Raw genomic sequence first — 20,777 nt, forward strand, 5'->3', positions numbered from 1 at the left:
TCAGCTCGGCAAAGGGCAGCAGCAGCGGCTTCCATTTAAATACAGGAGAGGGCAGAGTCTGCACATGCCCAGTTTGCAGCTTGTTCCATCTGATTCCAGCTTCACTTCAATGACAGTATAGAACTGATGCTCACTTAAAAGTGCTGGTACCTGGTTTTTGCCTTTGACCAATTTATGTCTGAATTTTAATGCTATTCCCACACTATGTACAAAGACAAAGAAGTTAAAAGGTGGAGTTCAATCTGTCTTAAATATACAGCTCTTTTTCACCATATTGGTGAGTTAGTTTTTTTGCAGTCTGCTTTTAAAGACGATTCATGTGTACAGTTCTGCTGAAATTGTCAGAACTCAAATAGATTCTGATCTTCAACAATGTGCTTGTATGCACTTCTGTCTTGTAGAATTAAGGTCATGGTTGTTTGTTGGTCGACTTCTAAAAATAAACAAAACATAGGGATAAACCCTGACATCATCCTTTTCTGCTCTTTAGTTAAAAACCAAACCAAAACAAAAAAATCCTGTACAATACCTTAGGTAGAAAACATCCATCAGTTTCAAGAATTGCCTGCTTTCTTTTCAGTTGTGTTTAGGTCAAGTACACATAAATGGATTCTCATTCACAAAATCTGGCTTTACATTCCACTGGGCAAAGACATGAATTGCTGTATTCCCAGCTGAAGGCCCATTACTGTTGTAAAGTGAAGTTTAATTGCAACAGAGAATTAGGCACAGTGTGTGAAAAAGCTCTTCTAGCAGAGACTGCAGCCTAAGTATCACAGAGTTTAGGCCTTCCACCCACTGTCCAAATGACCCTTATGCAAGCTATTATCTTCACTGCAGCTGGTATTAAAAATAGATGGTGTGAACTGTTACTGGAAAGCCTTTGTGAGAAAGCTGTGTTAGTAATGGTGGGAACTGCATTCCCCAGCTCTGCACATGTACCTTTCCTTTAATGAACACCTGCAGTACCTAACCATAAACTGAAGGATTGCATTTCTTTGTGTGAATGGGAGCTGTGCCCCTAATGAAAGGCACTCACCTACAGTGTTGCAGTTTCCCTTGACAGTCATTTAAGGAGGGAAGCAATCCTTTTGTTAGCCATTTAAGGAGGGAAACAATCCTTGTTGCCACCAGGCCACTGAACATTAGCCAGCAGAGACACTTAGACTCTACAGGCTGTCAAACCATGACACCCTAAGAATAATTATTAGCAGGTCCATTGTGAAAGGCAGAGCGATTTCATTGAGTGTCCCTGCCCTCCAGTGTTGGTAGACACAATCAAGCCAGATTTAAACCAGCTGTAGCAGAACTGCACCCAGAGGTGGCTGATGCACTGACTAGTTTCACCTTTGCCAATGTCTGAGATTGTGTGGTCACTTTGTAGAGTGTGCTCTTCCCTTCTCTCTGGGTGACATCAGACACATGAATATCATGGCAATGTCGATGTGACATAAATGTACAAACTTCCAAAGACATCAATCTGAACTCCAAATCCACCCCTCTGTGCATGCACAGTGCTTGCACCCTGAGGATGCTGCAGCAAACAATGGTGTTGGACCCTTGGGGGACAGGACCTTTTTGGAAGATAATTTTGCATTTTACTACTAAATAGTCAGGAGATATCATTACAGAAAGCCACAATGTGAAACTGGCAAAGGCTTGTACTATCTTCAAAGGAAGCTTATTGAGGAGTAGAACAGAAAGTACAGAAGTGACTGATGTGCAGAGAAATGAGACAATGGTAGGTCTCCCATGTGTGAACTCTGTACTCAAAGGAGTTGCACAGTTACATCCTGATCTTGTCCAACTGATAAGACAAGTTTCAGATATGCAATCCTCAAGACAAGCATAAATACTGGATCACATGTGATCTTGGACTTGACATTCTCATTTTCATTGCTTAGATCCTCTTAGTTTTCTGCTTTATGTATTACTTCTGGACAATGCCAACACTCAATCTGTTTACATACAGCTTGTACATAAAGTTCTCCTTTTCCCTGGGTCACAAATGACATTTTTCTTCCTTCTTATTTCCTCTCATCTTAACAAGAAGTCACTGCACTGAAAATATTTCATTTCCAGTTAGTCTAGAAGCATTGACTTTTTTGGCATTTTTAGGGGACCCTGTAATATGTATAGCGGAGTAATCAAATAATAGAACAAATATATATTTTTTAAGTAAATTGGACATTATAGAAGCTGTCTTCCTGCTTCATTAGATTTGGTGTAATACATGCCTTTGCAGAAGGATTACTTTGATTAGTTCAGCAGCTCCTGAGAGCATATTATGAAAGAATATGCAGTATAAAGGAGAGAAAGAAAGTTTTCCCACTGGGAAGCAGATGCTAGTCCCAAAGAGGGCTGCTCATTTGGTACCCTTCCTTATCCACAGGACTCTGCTTCTCTGAATGCTAGGCTCTTGCAAGCTAGGGAAACTATTTCTGAAAATGGGATCTAACACTCAGATTTATGGCCAGTGGAGATGTTCTCATTTGATGGTAATTGTGTGATCCTTTATTATGGCAAATTGCTAGAGGCAATTCAGCTGCCCTGTTTTATGTGTGATGACTCTGCTTCCAGGGAAGGAGAGGAATCATCCTACAACTGTACAAGGTTTGAAGTATGAAATATCTCACTCTCTTGTCCCTAGGGCTCAGGAAGTTGGACAAAGACATGCAGCAATACACTCAGAAAACTTTTTTTCTCTCAGATTTTCTTTGCTTTATATGCAGCATTAAACCACAGAGAACAATTCTAAGTATTTTGTTGAGCAATAATTGTTTTTCTTTATAGTTAAGGCTACTTCACTTGAAGTTATTCAGAATATTAGACTTGTGGATCAGGAGGGAAATTTGACTTCTCTCTCTCCTTCCCTTGATTATTCTCTACCAAAAACTTACCTCTGTTGTATTTCTGGGAAGCCTAATGGAGAAAACATACCAGTTTATGACCCCAGGCACTTTCCAAAGGCATTAGTTCATTCTAAAGCTTTCCAACATTTCTGCCACAAGTTCTGTGTGTGAAACATGCAGAAAGTTCACCTGGCTTATGGCCCAGGTCTGAATTGCCCTCCAGTAACTTCTAGAGAAAGGAAAACCTTTCTAGCATTAATCTCTCAGAATTCTGTCACATTGAGCTATGGTGAGAACAGCCTTCCCACCTTGAGAGCCCTGCTTTCAGCTGGATGCCAGCTGCCTACCAAGCTACTCCATCCCTCCCCCTCTTCAGCAGGATGAGGAGGGAAGGAGAAAATTAGATAGAAAAAACCTGTGGCTCAAGATAATGGCAGTTTAATAAAACAAAAGCAAAGACTGTGTGTGGAAGCAGAGGAAAAGAAAATACTTATTGTCTGCTTCTCATCAGCCATCAGCAGGAGTTGGCCAGCCAATACCCAGGCAGCAGGGTCTTAGTAGGCACAGCAGTTATCACAGAAAACAAACCTTGTAATAACAAATGCCCCCTGCATCCTCCTTTCCTGGCTGAGCAGACATCATAATGACGTGGAATATCCCTTTGGTCAGCTGGATCTGCTCTCCTGGCCACAGCCCCTGCCAAGATCTTGCCCACCCCCAGCCCACAGGCAAGGGGGCAATGCTGGAGAGGCAGCATTGCTGCAGTGCCAGCACTGCTCAGGCAGAGCCAAAGCCCGGGCTGTGAGCAGCACCTTTCTGGGTACCAGCACAGCACAGGGAGGGCTGTGGTGCCAGAGTGAGCTCCAGCTCAGACAGACCCAGGGCAACCTCTTGCTGCTGATAATTTACTTCTGTTCACAGTTTTTTTATAAATTACAGGCAAAAATAGCAGAAAGACCACAGACTTGGGACCCTTCCAGGAAACTGAGAAAATTGTCTAACAGAAAAAGGGAAAGATAATGTCTGGATAAAATTTAATTAAAGTCCAAATGAGTATAAGATTTCTTTCTCAATGACGGGAAAAGAACTCATTTTCCTCTTCTTTGGCTGGGAGCTGTGGATGGAATTAGGTGCTAGCTCATCTCCAGGAATACAGAGTGCACTGCAAGAAGAGGTAATCTGCTGCCTGCAAGGTAAACAGACTGCTTTTGGGAAATGCTGGGAGACTTAAAAGACCAGGGGCATGGTCAGCTGGGCATTAATGACTTCGAGGCACCTTTACAAAAGCTCACCTGGGACTCTTTAAACTTTCTGAAAGATCACCTAAGTTTCCAAGGCTAGCATGTGGAAAGAGGAAGAGACTACTCAGAAATGGGAAAGGTAAAGTCACACTTTTCTTTGAGTGCAGACACAGGTCTGGGATTGGAGTTACTTTGTTTTATTCACAAAACAAAGTTGTTTGGTATTGTTAATAAGTTGAGTGATTGTATTTTTTTTACCCATTGTGCTGTGGGGAATGATAGCAACAATTCCTGAAAACATCTTGGGGAAGACAATTCTCAGTACTCAAAATATGCTCTGCTGGCCCTCTAGACATGCTAGGTAATCCTATAATGAGGATAAAGGGCAGAACTATCGATTTTTCATTTGAGTGTCCATTTATTTGCAGTATCTGCCTTTCAAAAGGCAAAATCACACTATAAAATCTGAGTCCAAAGCAGCCTTCCCCACACAGCTTCCCCTGGATAGTGTGAGCCCTGAGTATCTCCTTTGGCATTGCTTCTCAGTGGCTGCAACCTCTGAAAACATGTTTCTCTCAGAAAAAATTTTAGGGCCCTATTTTTGTACTGGTACCTGCAAGAAATATATCTGCTTAGATATGCAGGTGCAAACTGGTTGCTCGTTTTACACAGAACTCTGGTTTCAACCATCTGTGTTCTTTTTGCCTTTTAACAGCTAAGATCTGTCAGAGGGGAGCTCTCCCACTTCTTAGCTGTTCTCAGAGAGTGCACTGCAATTTTGGCACCCCAAACAAGACAGGGAGAGAACTGTGCAATATATATCTTCTGTGTGCTCTATTAATCATAAAAATTAAATTTAGTTCTTCGTGCCTGCAGCAACTTGGCAAGGGGACAGGCAGCAAGAAGACCCTTTGTAAATAAAATTGTTAAACTGAATACAAAGTTCTGTATGGCCTTTCATGGGAGCATACTCTTGGGACTCCTCAAAGATCAATAGATAAAATAGAAAACAGTAAATCAAATCAACATGGCTTCCATTGTGCTGAGAAGTGAATAATTCACCTCATGGGTAGTTCTGATTTTGTAGGGCAGCCAAGATCTATGGTGAACAGCAAAGGCACAAACTGTAGGGTGCAGCCAGCAAGCTCTAACTCTGGGCTGTTTAGCCCCACAGCAGGAGAGGAAGAGTCCCAGAGCTGGGCCAAGTACAGAAGGGCCAAACCAGAAAGGATGGTTTAGAAAAGTCCCTTCAAACACAAGATTTTTTCTAATACTTAGCAAAACCAAAATCTTTTCCACTGAGATGAAAAGATTCCATCAGTGATGTCTGCAACAGTCTGAATGTAGCCCTGTAAATGGCATTAGGCTGCAAGTCTATGGAAGGCACAATCCAGCAGCTTCCCTGCCTGAGTTCCCCCAGCTGTGTTTCCAGCTTCCTCTGGGGGTTCACGGCTTCAAGGGCAGCTGGCTTCAAAGGATCAGCCCACCTCCATCCCTCTTGTCCTTCCTCACAGAATCTGAACACAAAGGAGTTGCACAAAGAGTTCTCAAAACCAGCCAAGTTGGATTTGCAGTGCCTCCAAAAAAAGCCTCTTAACCCTGATTTGTGGAGGGAGCCCTCAGATTCATCCTTCCCTGTCTCCTATGGCTTAACCTCTTTGCAAACCCTTCTCCAAGGAACTCTGGTTAGCCAAACTCTTTTCAAACAGTTTCAGCTGGAAGCTTCCCTACTTCTAGTTCCCAAATAGGAGCTCTCACCTTCTCGCATGTGAATTAAAGCTGATTGTGCTGGTGCAGCTTAGTGCCTACTGTTGGCAGGGAAGAATCATATTTTAAAAACGATCGAACAGTTGCTGTATCATTGCAGAAAAAATGCCCCATCTTTTTGGCAAAAATTAGATACAAAACTTAAAGAAAGTTTCCCTTGTTACTCTGTTCCCCTTAATAAACCATGTCTCTGTCACATACAAGTCAGTCTGCAGTGGGCTGAAATGTGGGATCAGCATATGGTGGTGTCGAAGCTGCTTTGTAATTTTTACTGAAAAAAAATCTTTGCATTATGAAATATTTGCTCATGCAGAGATACAGCAGAATTGTGTGTTTCCCAGCTACTATACTATGCCAATAAGAGGAGGATTATTTACAGGGAAAGAGTGAGAAAGAAAATTGCAGAGAAATTGTATCAAGCATTTCCCCCCTACTGAAATGCTGGCTGCCACTAGAGGTGCACAGCAGTGCCAGGATTTGGTCAGCACTGGCAGAGAACTTGCACTGCTTACAGGGAGAACTACTGGTACTGTTTGGACTTTGATTGTTGGTTTTTTACTCCCATCTGCTTATGTGGCAGTTACTTATGAAATATACAGAATTCAGTGCCTTGAGCCTCTTGTGGGAGGGGCTGCAGAAATATCTTGCCAGGTAAGACAGTAATGGAGAGGACAGTAATGGAGAGAGATCTCTGATGAATAGACCAAGGAAAGATGAACACTATGAAGCAATTTTTATCCACACACAGCAATCAATATTTAAACCCTGGTATTTGAGAAATAATAGTTCATGATAACCAGAGGGTAAACAAAGTGGGATGTCACTTGGTATTAAAGAATTATCATTTTTCTCCTTAGATAATAGCACAATTATCCACAAATTACCTGCAGAGAATACATTTGCTGCCCTGATGGCTATACAATTACTTTTTCTGCCACACAAATCTTGTCTTACAACATCTCCGTGAAAGAAATCTTATCATTTCAAGAAATACCATCAGTGGTTATGTAGGTGAAAAAAGCAAACCACAATTGTCAAGTCACTGTTGGGAGGAAATTCTGTTGGTGCACTAATAAGCAGGCATCTCAAATCTCAGCAGCTCCTAGCCATTGCAATGCCCTGTTTTGCTGTTCTAGACTGCACTGTGCCCAGTGCTTTCAGAAACTGGAGCAGGATGAGAAGGAAGAAACAGACTATTCATTAACATCACTGAATTTTCAAAATCTTGTATTTGAATTGCTTCTGAAAAGAGTCTGTGAGCAAGTGAAAATTAAAATTGCTGGAGAATATTTCATCTGAGTCTGGAAGAAATTTCAGTGTTCTGAAAAGACAAAAGAGCCAGCAGTTGCCTGCACCAAATTCTGCTTCAGCTGCAAGTGTGTACAAGATTTGGGCAGGATTCTGTAATGGCCACTGAGAACAGAGACATTATGAGGAGTGTGTCCCTGCTGCAACTCAAAACTCTTCACACAAAGTCTGAAATCAAACAGAGCTAATGCTTAAGCTAGAGCAGAATGCAGTGCAGATGTACTATCAGAGGTTCTCAGTGTACAGAAGAACAAAGCCATATGTCTGTTTCTTTATAAACTCTTCTGCTAGGGCTGTCATTCAGCCTGTTATCACCGTGGACTCTGATTTCCCAAGTGTCCACACAGGGCCTCTAAATGAACACATTCTTCTTTGTTTAGCTCTGCAGTGTGGCCTTTATTAATACCTACTCTGCTAAATGCCTCCTCTGGATCTTCAGTGACTTCTCTTTCAGTTGCTATGACATCCAACCTTAATTAATGGAAAGTACAGGACAGTTATCACAAGTTTGCAGACAGGATGCAAGGTTGCAAGTGAGACTGTGTACAGCTGAGTCTAAGCCCTTTTCGTTTTGATCCTATCCTCTCCCAGCTCCCTTCTTTAACTGTTGCTGCCCTGTGTCCCCTTCTTTGACAACCCTCCATCCTTCTTTTCTCCCAAATCAGATAGATATTCAGGTTTTCACTTTAAAAAGCCTTGATAGATTCTCTATATCCAGCTAAGCTATCATCTTTCAGACAGCTCTGGCTTGCCAGCTCTCTCATCCTGTCAGCCAGTGATGCCCATTTCCATCATTCCTGAACAGTTTCCACCGTGCATGATTTGCTTGTCTCCATGCATTTCTGCGTGCTGGTGGCAGTAGCAAGAAGAGACATTGTCAATAGCTGGGCTGCAGGCACACACAGCCTGCTGGCCATGCTGACACCACTGATCTATAGTGTCTGATTATATCTGCCCCTCTCCTGCCTGTCCACCACCATTTCTGGTCTCTTTGTACTTTGATAACAAGTTCTTTGGAGCAGAGACTTGTTATTCCATGCTGGGATGGTGTTTTCACTTGCCAAACATTTCTAAGTATTAGAGCAATGCAAATGCAAATTACCATTTTCTGGTAATGCCATGAATTTGCTTAACAAATATACTCAGCTCAATTTTTTGGGTGAACTCATGAATAATTCAGTATGACTACAAGAAAATGTCAGTGTTCTGTTTTGGACAGCTAAAAATGGTTTTCAGAGTTTAAAAAGCAAAAGAGTAACCCTTCTGAATACATACAGACCTCAGAAGCAAACCTGTATGAAGTGATAAATACTGGCACCAGTCCTCACAAAGTCAAACTGCAGCTTCTTACTTTACTTTTATGATTCTGCCTACTCCCTTCAGAACTGGCATTCCTGCTCATGACTTGCAGATGATGTTGCAAACAAAAACATAATTGGGGGATAATTTTGCTGCACAGCAGACAAACATAGACAAGCATGTCACCTCTACTTACTGTAAGAAATTTTCACTGAAATAATATCCTGAAATTCATCTATGTGATAGGGAATGCTGGGCACTGCACTCTATCCGCTCTTTCCAGATGGCTAAAAACATGCTTGAAAAAAGAAAACACATGAACAACATCAAGCCTTGAGTATGGGTTTGAGTGCCCAGGATACTTGAGTGATTTTGCACACAACCTTCTTTACAAACTGAAAGGATGTCACCAGTAGGAAGTGACTGACCTCTCCCTGTGAAATAAACCAGTGGATTCATGATCATCAGATTTAGACAGGCCTTATCTCACTTCCAATGAATGACTCAGCCAGTTCATTTCCTAGGGAGAAAAATTAATGTGGTCTTTTCTAAGCAGAGTTTCAGTAATGAAACTTAAGACCACAGAACACCTCAACAAAAAAAAAATGGACGTTTAAGAGGCATTTCTCCCTGGTTACAAAAACATTTTTTATGTGTTTCTACCCCTTCTTGCAGCTTCAGTTACAAAATGTAATATAATTCTTATCCTCTCTTGTTCCCCCCACCAAAACAAAACTATCCAGCCAAAAAGTTAAGCCTTTGCCCTTAATGCACATACATTTTACTAAACAAATGCATTGCTGCTGCCTTTCACTCAAGAGGTGAAAATGCTACTTTCTAGTGTTCATTTATAATAACTAATAGTCAGAAAGAAGAGGCAAACAGAAATACAGTCACTTCTGTCTTCCTGAATTTAAATGAACTTGAAAATATCCTAACCATGCAATCAGGACAAACATTTGCTATTATATTCCTGACCATGGACATATTTAAAAGCCCACAAAGTCTTTGTTTTCAAATTCATTGACTGTGGTACGATTACTTTCTTGGATTTCTTTTTAGAGGGAGAGTGCAGGGCTGTTTATCTCTCAGTTCAGAGAGACACTTCCTTGGGCAGCAATCAGAACTTGTACTATTATTAGACAACTGCAGAGATCTGTCTGCTCTGGTATACTGCAAACAAGGCAACAGTGGTAATGGTTGCTTACTCCATGAACAAAAAAACCTCATAGCAGCACTCTTAAGTTCAATACCAAAGAAACTCAGACCTTTTTTCTGAGTATAATCAGCAGACCATTATGAGTCAGTCCAAAGGTGTGTCAAACCCCACATCCACTGACTGAAAGCAGCATGTCAGGAAAGAGTGCAAGAACACAGAGAGATTTCCCTAAAATACTCTTTCAGCCTCAAACAGCATGCAGCTCAGCACATCTGTGCTTCTCAATCCATATTTCAGTGATCTAACTCAAACATTGATGGGGCTTTTGTGGGTTTGTAAAAGGACTCAGGATATAGGTAGGAATGTAGTTTCAAGTTGTCAGTGCAAAAGTCTGGGAAAAGAAAGGCTGCAGTTGGAACCATGAAGTTATTTTGGTCCAAGCTAAATTGCTCTTTAGCTTGAGCACAAGCACAGAAATCTGAAAGCTAACACAGCCTCTCTTAGAAGGTTTTGTATAATTTAAACCACAGTCATAGTACAAAACCAGTTTTCAGCTCAGCTTAGCAACTCTCTTCATGACATGCAAGTGTCTTTCAAACGAGTTGCCAGAATGAACCAGCTGAGACCCAAGCTCTGTTTCCTTCCTTTCTTCTAATTATTGGGAGAGAAATTATTTCTCTTAAAATGAATTCTTGCTTCACCAGTTTTAACGAAACATGTTATTTTTTTTAATATCCCAGATAGTCTTATTAAAAGCTCAGCTTTTCAAGGTTTGATGATCAGAGCTGAGATTCACATTCCAGAGAAGTGCCTGCAACTGAAGCACCCAGACTACCTGAAGATTTAGGAACATGGTTTTTGTATAAGAATTAAGCCTAAGAATGGAGAGGTTGAATAGATCTAAAAATCTAACACAGTAATGCAATATAAACACGGGAATAGTTTCTAATCACTGCTGTTTCTCAGGCTTTTCTTGTACTTTTATGGTGCTTCTGTATTTCTTACCTCTACTTATTGAAATTACAGCAATAAAAGACTTCTTGTGATTCACAGACCATAGAAAAATAATGAAGGGGAGACTTCAGAGGGACTTCCCAACTACTCCACTGGGACCAGGCTCTTAATTTTTGGTAGCCAGTGGAGTTACGGATATATGAGAAACATTCACTCACAGGGAGATGAGTATTGTAGCCCTTTAATGATCATCTGTGCATGAGCATTTTGGAACCCTGGTTCTGGGACTTGGCCTATATACTGATTGTGAGGGCACTTGAGGTACTTTCTGAAAATACACATGTAGGAGTCAAAGATGCTGGTGATCTTTTGTGCAGGGTACTTACCTAACTAAACTCTGGGGAATAATTTGCAATTTGTTTTCTTATAATTAGAATTGCATGAGGCAGAAGGTTGACGCTGTTTAAATTCAGGATACAACTTATTTATATACCAAAAGATAGAAATTACTCAGCTTATTTAAATTAATTTAAATATTTTTCCTTCACAGGAAGGAAAACCTTTTTTAACCACCTGTCCCCAGCTGAGGAACTTTCTGCTCCATTTAAACATACTTCCCTCTGTCTCCTTGCAGAAAAATAATGGCTATTAGGTGACAGGTCTAACAGAAAAAAACCACCCAGACACATGCAACCAGGTACATTTGAAACTTCTGTAACTCTTACTTTACAATCACCTGCACTAACTTCTGTATGAAAGTCCTAAGTCTTAATTTACACAGGCATGTGATGTTTTTTGTTTGTGTCCCACAGGTGATGGAGGTGACACATTCTAAAAGATGAGAATTAACTTGAATGACTGAACCTCATGACATTTGATAACCTGATATTAAGTAGGATTTCCCCAAAATACTATTTAAGTACTTTAAAACCTCCTGACTTTGAAATATGGTGTAGATTATCAGTGCTAACAGCAAAATATGAAGTCAAATTATTATAGCTGTGCAACAGAAATAGTGAGGGACTTCAAAGGGCAGGTGATGAGCTATATAATCTATTAAAGAATAAGTCTCCAGGGACATAAGCCATCAGACAGCTGTAGAACAGTATGCAGAAAACAGCCAAAGATATATAGCTTGCACTGAACAGAGGTGCTGATGACTGAAGTTTAGGCATTTAACATATAAAGCAATTCAAAAGTGCAGACTAAATGATAGCTAGGAGAACAAATACAGTGTAATAAGTTACTAGTTAGAAAGATAAAAGGAGCCAAAGTTCATAGTCTTTGAATTCAAGAGATTGGAGAGCTGGATCTGGGTTTATGGGCCCTGATCACAAACCCAAAGTGCACTGTGTTGCCCTGGATGAATTGGGAGAAATCCAGCACCAAGTTATCCCATGGAGCTGGGAACTCCAGAGAATCTGGAACCTGGGAGTGGTGGGATAAGGAGCTGCTGCAATGGCTGAAGAGCCTGCACAGTGCCAGCAGCAGCCCTGGGGAGCACAGCAGCCATGGGCAGAGTCAGGCTCTGGAAGGAGCAGCACAAATGAAACATCACCCTGTTAACTTTGAAAACAACATTGCTGCACATGCATGAGTTTCTCATTTCTGTACTACTTCGTACTTTCCAAACTTAGTGCAAATTTCTCTTACAGAGAAGGTAGATAGAAAGCACTTAAGTAAGAAAAACCATAAGAAAGGGGACAGACAAGAGCAGAGGAAGGGAAGGAGTCAGCACAGAACTGACCAAAGCAAGCACTAAGATACCATTCATCAAACAGAGGTGCCAATCCTTTACTCTCTAGGAACAGAGATAAATCTACTTACAGCATTAATCAATAATGCCTGAAATCAATAATACATAGACTAATGGAACTGAAAAGTCATTAGTGGTGTGGGAGGCTGACTTACTAAAAGCAGCCTGCATGAACATTGACATTAGCTCTAGTCAGAGGGTGGACAATCTTGCCTGTGCAAAACCCAATATTATATCTTCAAGTGATAGGAAAAGCAGATTCTGATTTTTTTTTTTTTTTACAAGAAAAGAACTGTCAAAATAAGCCTCTTGATAGATCCCTTTCAATATTTTTTGCCTGGAGCTTCTAAACTAAAAATATCTTTGTTTCAAGAAGGTTATGAGAGGATATTCAGGGTTTTTTCAGGATACATCAGTAAAAAATAACTAATTGAACTATCTTTTGCTAAGGGGCAACAATTAAGAAACTTTTCATTAAAGCACTAACTAGCACGAGAAGCTAATATGGGAAGTAAGGAAATACATCTGTTATAAGTCTAATAAGTCAAGTCAAATGTATCTTGCATAAGGAATACTTATTGACATGAAATATTTTCATCTTACTAATGGTTCTGACATTTATGTGAGAGGATTACAAATTTGTACAGCAAGTCTGTCACAGGAATCATCCCTTCAAAAAAGAGACTCCTCTGAAGAGCAGTGGTACTTGGACAGGAATGGCCTTTGAATATCCAAAGCAGATGGAAAAATCTCTCGCAGGTTTTGCTCACCGAAAGACTGAAATTCCTGATAATGAATAGCACACAAAGAGAAACAGAAGAGGTATCTTTCTCATTGCCACCACCCACAAAGGAGGAAAACCAAAGCTAGTTTTATGGAGAAAATGAATTCTGAAATTCTGTATCAAATATTTTTTTAAAGCAACCAGCAGACCTTTAAGGCTTCCAAAATTTAATGCAAATGCTGATCATGTTACTGCCCTCCTCATTCTAAAGTTTTTTAGTAACTTCAGACCCCACTACTAGTTTTCTTCCCTTTGTTTTATGCCTCTGGTTCTTTCTTTTTGTGCCTTTTGTGTCACTTCCTTGAAAGGCAAGTTAAAAACTCAACTACCTGGAAATAGCAAATCAGGCTAAATCACAGGTAATGCTAATTCTATTAATAAAACTATTATCAGAAACTGGGCAAGTTTCCACATATAGATGAAAATGTATAAAATAAGATTGCAGAAGGTCTGTAAGAACCAGTGTGATAACATAACTGGGATTCCCTTAACCTCTATCAAACCTCATAATGCTATAAAGCTTATGGTAACTGAAACATGCTGAATCATGTTGATTTTAATTTTGTTTATGCATGTAGTAGATTAAGGCGTAACTAGTTTTAACAGCCCTTTTGTTGGCCATGAAAGTAAATATTAATATGCTCATTTCACTAATGAAACACATAACCTTGGCTAAACAAATGAAAAATTAGGAGCATTCCATCCCTGCAGGTCTGACCAGAGCCCACTGTGTTAGACTAAGGGACACTCTGGTAAAAGCAAAAATCTGATATGAGTTCTCAGTCACCCCAGACCATGTGGTAAATCCCATAATGGCAGACACTGGAGGGATTGAGATCTTTCAGGAGTTTGTACAGGAAGAGAAGAATAAATTTATATAGTATTGTACACACTGATCTACCAGTGCAGAAGATGTCATCCTAGGGGTTGGAGTCCGGCTGAGAAATGGAGTGTAACTGGAATAAATTAACAGTAAGATGGCCTCCTAACATTACACCCATTACTATTTAAATAGTGTTCTGTGAAAGCTTGATAGTTCAAGCAATAGCTCATTTTCCCACTTATGCTGTTCTTGTTCCACTAGAAATATTACCTCTGTGATCAGGTATTTCTTTTGTCACCTTGTTCACCTTACTCTGTCCTTCTCATCCCAATCTTTTTTCCTCCCACTCTTCATTCTTTCCATTTTCCCAAGCTGTAGCTCTCATTCATTCCATTCTCTTATTTACCTTTTTTTCATTTCACCATCTTTCAGTCTTTGAGGAAGAACAGGTAGTTTTGTAGGAAAATGGAAAAGCACAAAAGTAAGCCATTTTTCTTAACAGAGAACCATACCTGCAGTAAACTAATGTGGGATTGTTATTGCTTGGAACAACTCTGAGTTTCACATCAGCCAGTCCCACTCTGAGTCAAAGAGCTCTTTGCACACCCAGCAGGCTACCAAATACATAAACTTTTAAACAGACCTTTAAAAAGCTTTCACTCCAATATCTGGTGCAGACTTAGAGGCTTTTTTTTAGGTAATGAAGGAAGCCTCCTTTAAATAGAATGACATTACTTCATGATAAGATCAAAACATGAAAATGTTTTCACCCCCCCAGAGAAAATGCACACTACTGCATGTTGCTGCATATAATTCACTAGTTGAATTAATATAATTTGGAAAAGCCTATGCTTGTTCTAAAAAATAATCAACACATTAAAAGAAGTCCATTACCTGTACTACCAGAAATTCACTATATAGGAACTATTTTATACATACAGCTGTTTTGTGAAACAGATGTTCACCTGGTTATTTGTAAATTAGTTCAGGAACAGCATAATTCTGGTTTTAGAAGCTAGACAAGGAGGGTGGGAGTATTTTCTTTAAAACAATAGCATTAAGGTGAGCTTGGTGAACTACTTCAGGATCTGTTTTACAATCTAATTCATCTATTGAACAGTAAACAATGAAAGTAGGTTTTGTTCCTTCATTTGATTACATTGTTCCAGCAAACACAATCACAGAAAGATTAACTACCTTCTGAGATAAGACACAGGCCCCAGCCAGAGGCAGCTGTTAAAGTTTCATATCTGCTTCACGAGCAATTAACTGTGTCTAAGTAAGCAGAGTCTTATACAGAAGGGATGGGCAACAGGTCACTCTGCATGGAGGAAGAGAGCTAATTTTGATTTCTCTGGGTACAGTTTCATTTGAACAGCTATTGATTTTTAATTTAAAAGCATTGGCAAGGCACGATACTTTTACTTACAACCTATTTTATCACATGATAAAACTGCAGGGCCTTTTTTCCATCCCTTCTGCAGCAGGATACCCAGTGCATATTTGTTACATTATAAGAAACTTTTTTTTGGTAAGTGAAATGATAGCCCCAAGAAAGGCTTTCTGATATAATAGAGCAAAGTGTGTTTTAGCAAAGACCTCAAGTCTTTAGAAGGATCTCTTTCTTGGCTATCAGTTGTGATGAAAGACATAAAAGAGCCTTCTCTAAACACAGAAAAGTATTCTTCTCTGGCTGAACTTGTCTTGTACCTTAACAGAGCCTGTGGAGGTCCATGTTTCTCAAACTTCTCTCCCTTGTTTCTGCTTTGGTAGTAACATTTGATACAGTCTCAGTTGTACACCACTTGGTCTAAGCAATTCTCAGTGCTTGAAATGCAAGTTAAACCTTGACTTGTCTACTGTTTCTGAATATGATTAGTTTACGTTATCTATTATATTCTGATTAATCACTGAGTAAATCTCTAGTACATTCAATTTTAAGAGAAGCACTCTTTCTGTTACTTCAATCCACATGCTCTAGTGCAGCTGGAAATTGTTCAGATATTATAAAAAATATCGCATGATATTTATAGCCAGCTTATCAATTTGGTTATAGCAAGAGGAAAAAGCAGCACCAAAACAACTTAGTTATTGGAGAAAAGACTCAATATTCTGATAGCAATGATCAGGAGAGCTGGAACATAAAATATGTGGAAGATGAACCACCCAAAGGAACTCACTTTGTAAGGAAGTTCCTCAGTTGGGAGCTGCAGAACTGAACAGTCTGGGGCGCCAGAGAAGGACAGAGGACCATTGCTATAACCCACAGCAAATCAAATTTCTGCCCATAACATACTACAGTATTGTTCAATTTAATATGCAAATTTTAATTTGCAAAGACAGCAGCAGTTAGTCTGCAAAGGGTCCTGGGGCACTGCCACAAGACTGGAGCTATACAAGAGAGACCAATTAATCAAAAATTAAATTTGAACATGAACAGCCTTTCCTAAACAGGGCTTTGTTGCAATGGTGACTTTAGCTTAAACAGTAGAAAGAATTCTCAGTTGCATTTGCCAGAAGTAATTTTTACATGTAGTAAACATACAGAAGGCAACATAGATGAGTGGTTCCCACTTGGTATTTGTCACTTAGTATTATAAATTAAAAAGACTACTACACACTTCACGAACCCTGTTACCTTCATCTCAACCCTGAAATTCAGAGTTGTTGACTAACTCAGTGAAACCTTACTTCTGCCACTCTTGGGAAGTTGAAGGATCACAGGAAATGCTGAGAATTTTGGTTTGGTGCATACCAGCAGGGATGATAGTGTTTATTTACTTATCACTTAATATCAAATACTCATGCTTTAAGCTATTACAGAATTAATATTTTATCTCTAGAAAAAGGATTAACACCAATTTGTGCTGCATATAAGAATCACTGCAGTTTATACAACAGTAATTTCTAATGTGAATGAGAGCTTCATGGATATAAATAGAAGAATACTCTGCTAATACATTATTAAAAGAATTGAATATGAGGCTTTAAATGAAAATTGACTTAGTATGCCTAAAAAAAGCTGACTACAATAGCCTGAACTAGTTTTCAAAGTTCCCTAGGAGGAAGGATCACAGGATGAAGGTCTTTTCAAATAAAATGTTTTCAGACAGGGATCACCAGATGAAGTGTAATTGAATTAAGCCCATTCATAAAAGCCTTGTCAAGTTAGTACCACTCATTTACAAATATAAAAAACCAAAAGAAATACTCAAAGTGTGATTTTCAGTAAGCAAAGCCAGTGTAAAATGCTCTGTACCAGAAAACACTGAGGGCCAGCACTGAAAACCAGACAAAGCAGCACAACCAGGAGAACAGAGACCTCCACCAGCCAGGGTCCAGCCCCACTTTACCTGAAAAGTTACCAGGTCAGGAGAAAGCAGCTGGGAGTCAAAATCCTCAGACACACTCCCCAGGAGAACATTGGGAAATGACTTTGGGATAAGACTTGCTAAGGATAATGAGGACAAGACATCTCAGGGAGCAGCTCTATACTCAAGCTGAGAAGCCAGAACCAAAGAGCAAAAAGCCCCAGACACAGCAGGGCTAGAGCTGCAGCCCAGCAGCATTCCTGCAGAGGAAAAGGAAAGGGGCATCCAGGGCTGAGCTAAATAGAGCTCCTCATCAGGAGGGGTGGGTGGAGGCAACAGGTGAAGCTGGTCACGGCATTAGGGCCTGTCAGTTCCCACCAGGTTCTGAGAGTTTGAAAATACTCTTGCTCCCCTGAAAGCAGCTGGTTTACTAACATTTACAACTCTTCTTTTACCTTTTCTTGCCATACTGACCAAGGAAGAAAGTTAAAAAGAAAGCATCTCTTTCAAGATTAAAGTGTGATCGCACAAGCTTAAATTACATCCCCAAGTGTTTCTTGTGTTGCTTTGAAATTCACTATGGTTTCTCTTTAAGTTCCTGATGTGAATTATACTCAAGTGATTTTCAGCCTCTCTTTTGCTTTCTATAACTTTGGACTTTAACAAGCTGGCAGATCAGGTAGACATGAGGCTGTTCATGCTTCCCCTTCATTTTATCAACAGAGCAAATGAATGCTCTGAGTCAAGGAGAAAACAGAAGACATGTCAACCCTATTCAGTAAGCACCATGCAGAGGTGATAGTTTGGGCTGTGGAAGCAGAATGGAGATGTCACTACAACACTTCTTCTGGCAAGTTACTGCAGTTGAGCAGTACTTTTCAGTAATGTTGACTGCTCTAATTGTAGTGCTGCACTTTTTTCATGCCTTTTTTTACCACTTTTAGCTCCTCTGCATGGCAAAATAGCATATGGTAAAGGACACCAAAAATAATAATAACTAAGGAAAATATACAAGGATAATAGTCAAGAATCTGCAGCACCTTGTACTCTGGGATGTCCTGGTGTTAGGTACACAAAGATCCCTGGTATTGGGAAGGTACACATGTAGCATATTCTGCAAGACACTGTGGGATATTATTTAAAGGAGCAGCTGGAGGGAAGGAGAACTGGCCACATTGATTCAAAGCTGATAGTGTGGGGCTCCTACCATTTTCAGAACAGCACACCAAATTGATGCAAGTGAGCATAGGCAGAGAAAAATGTTTTGAGCTGTCACAGGGCTGTGAGGAATGTGATCACATGCTGTGTAGGCACAAGTTATGTGCAGAGCCAGCTGTGCCAATAATCACTTGAAAATTAAATTGTAAGAGCATTGGGGCCTGTGATATCTGTTTGAGACAGTATAATTCCTCAAATATATCCTAGGTCTGTGCAAATACAGTGTTTGCTTAGCTGTGAATTCTATGAAGGATTGTGTTGCATTTTTTTTCCTGCTTGAGATGAATGAAAACATGTCAGTCCTGAGTGACAAGGCTTTAATGACCCTAATTGACCTCATTTTACACTCCCACCCACACACTCTGCCTATTGGCCCAGGAGTGCTACTTAAACTCAGGTCTGAGCCTGTGGAGCTTTGGTGACTTATTTCTATGTGGTATAGCTTTTTTTTCTTAGTGCTGCTGCTGGTAATGCCTTATAGTTTACAGAACTCTGCTTCTTCTTATCTGCTGCTATTTAGGCTGTCCCTACGGTTTGGCATTTATATGATCTGTTGTCATACTGTATTTTAAGGTATGGTTTTTCCTTCCTGTGTAATGAGCCTGGTCAGAGAGCTGCGAATGAAGTGCAGCAAAAGTGAATACAGGGAGCTGATGGGGGCTGGGTATGAGTGATGATAATGCTCTCTTTTGGCTTCTTTAGATATCCCCATTAAATTGCTTGTAGTTTTCTTCCTAGTTGTTCTACAGAGAGGGTTTGGCTGCTTTTACTGCTTCAAAAGCAATTATAAGGCAATGTTTTAGTGAAGATTTCTACTGTATTTGGTGTTTGATGAATACCCTGTTGTTGAATCCCAGGAGTATAATACTGACAGGATAATCTGTGTGGCACAGGATTATTCTGTGAGCATTTTAACTTTATCTTATCTTACAAGTGTGAGAAGATAAATGTTTGTTGTGGTGCTCCATGGGTCAAACTGCAACTCAAATGTGACCACTCTGGTTGTATCAGCCAAGTCCTACTGTACTTTATGAGGAAGGCCTGCTATGCCAGATGCTCTTCCTATAAAGCAGGCAACTGAGAAAAGAGAAGCAATAGTATTCCCTTTCCCCCAGTGCCACATTCCTCACCACAGAGTGAGCTCTTTTTAGTGGGAAGCTGTAAAAGACTGCAAGGGGCAAGATGTTTCCATTCTAAGAGTGTCAAGAAAGGGGGTTTTCTCCCCTCTAAAACCCCACAGAAGAAAGGAAAAACAAAGGTAGGAAGGAAGTATCTCTTCCTTATAGCTCAGAAATTGGACATGAATTAAGAGTCATGTAAAGCTATTCAGAAAGTCCATACCAAAAAATAGAGACTGCCTGAGTCCTATGTTTGTCTAGAGGGCCTTACTGTCCTTGCTTGCACAGAAAACTATGTTATTCTGGAAAGAAGAAGGAAATTATTTCTGTATTATGGCTACTACTAAAGAGGAAGTCAGTAGTTGATTGTTTGTGGGTGTGAATTTGCTGAGGGGTGACCCAGCTGGAGGTAGGACTACATCTCTTGGTTACAGCTGCCTGGAGGGCTCTGATGCTGCAGCAGGCACAGCCTGGTCAGGTGGGAACTGTGGCAGCAGAAGCTGCCTCAGCAGCATTACTGTGCAGAACACCAGATGTTTATGGCATAGGGAACCTATTTTTTAACAATCAGAGATACTAATGATGGTCATCATAGGTGTTCTTATAGAAAATATTTAAAATTATTTGGTCAGCCCTGTCTGATTACCAGATACTCTAGAAAAGGCAAGGAAGGAAAAATATATCCTCTTAATGACAAATAAGAATCTGGTTTCAGTATAGGACTAATGTATCACTTATGTTTCTTTTCCATCAGTGTAGATGAGGACCCTGCCATTAGGCAGGAAAATCACTTTCCTTTTTCCCCCTAACTGCAGCAATTTTCACAGCCACCTTCTTACAAGTTGTCTGCAGTTTGTTGTTAAACCACTTTTGCCCCACAAGACACTGATTTTTTTAAAAACAATGTTCTGTATGCTTTTTATATGGTGTGTAATCTGTCATGGACATAGAAATTAATGTTCAACCTAAATCACCATTTTTTCCAGTATGTCTAGAGTACTTGACATGCTCTAGGCTAGTGTATCTCAAAGGATACTGCTTTGCACTCAGCCTCCATGCTGTTCTCTCCCTTCCACAGAGCCTTTCTTCAACCCTTTAAAGGCCTTGGTGTTTCCCTTGGGCCCCAATCTAGGAATGATCTCTTCGCCTGCTCTCAGAAAGATTTAAATTTTTCTGTGGTCCCTGGT

At 40.1% G+C, this 20,777-nt stretch overlaps 1 protein-coding gene across 2 annotated transcripts in view; it reads left to right on the top strand.

Moving 5' to 3' along the window:
- WAPL (WAPL cohesin release factor) overlaps nt 1-20,777 on the top strand; it is a 134,612-nt gene that overhangs the window by 33,807 nt on the left and 80,028 nt on the right. The gene's annotated exons all lie outside the window — the stretch shown is intronic.

The sequence above is a fragment of the Melozone crissalis genome, unplaced genomic scaffold (assembly GCF_028551555.1).
Source record: "Melozone crissalis strain CALT ecotype California unplaced genomic scaffold, PUWL_Pcris_2 ptg000019l_1, whole genome shotgun sequence".
Taxonomy (NCBI): Eukaryota; Metazoa; Chordata; class Aves; order Passeriformes; family Passerellidae; genus Melozone; species Melozone crissalis.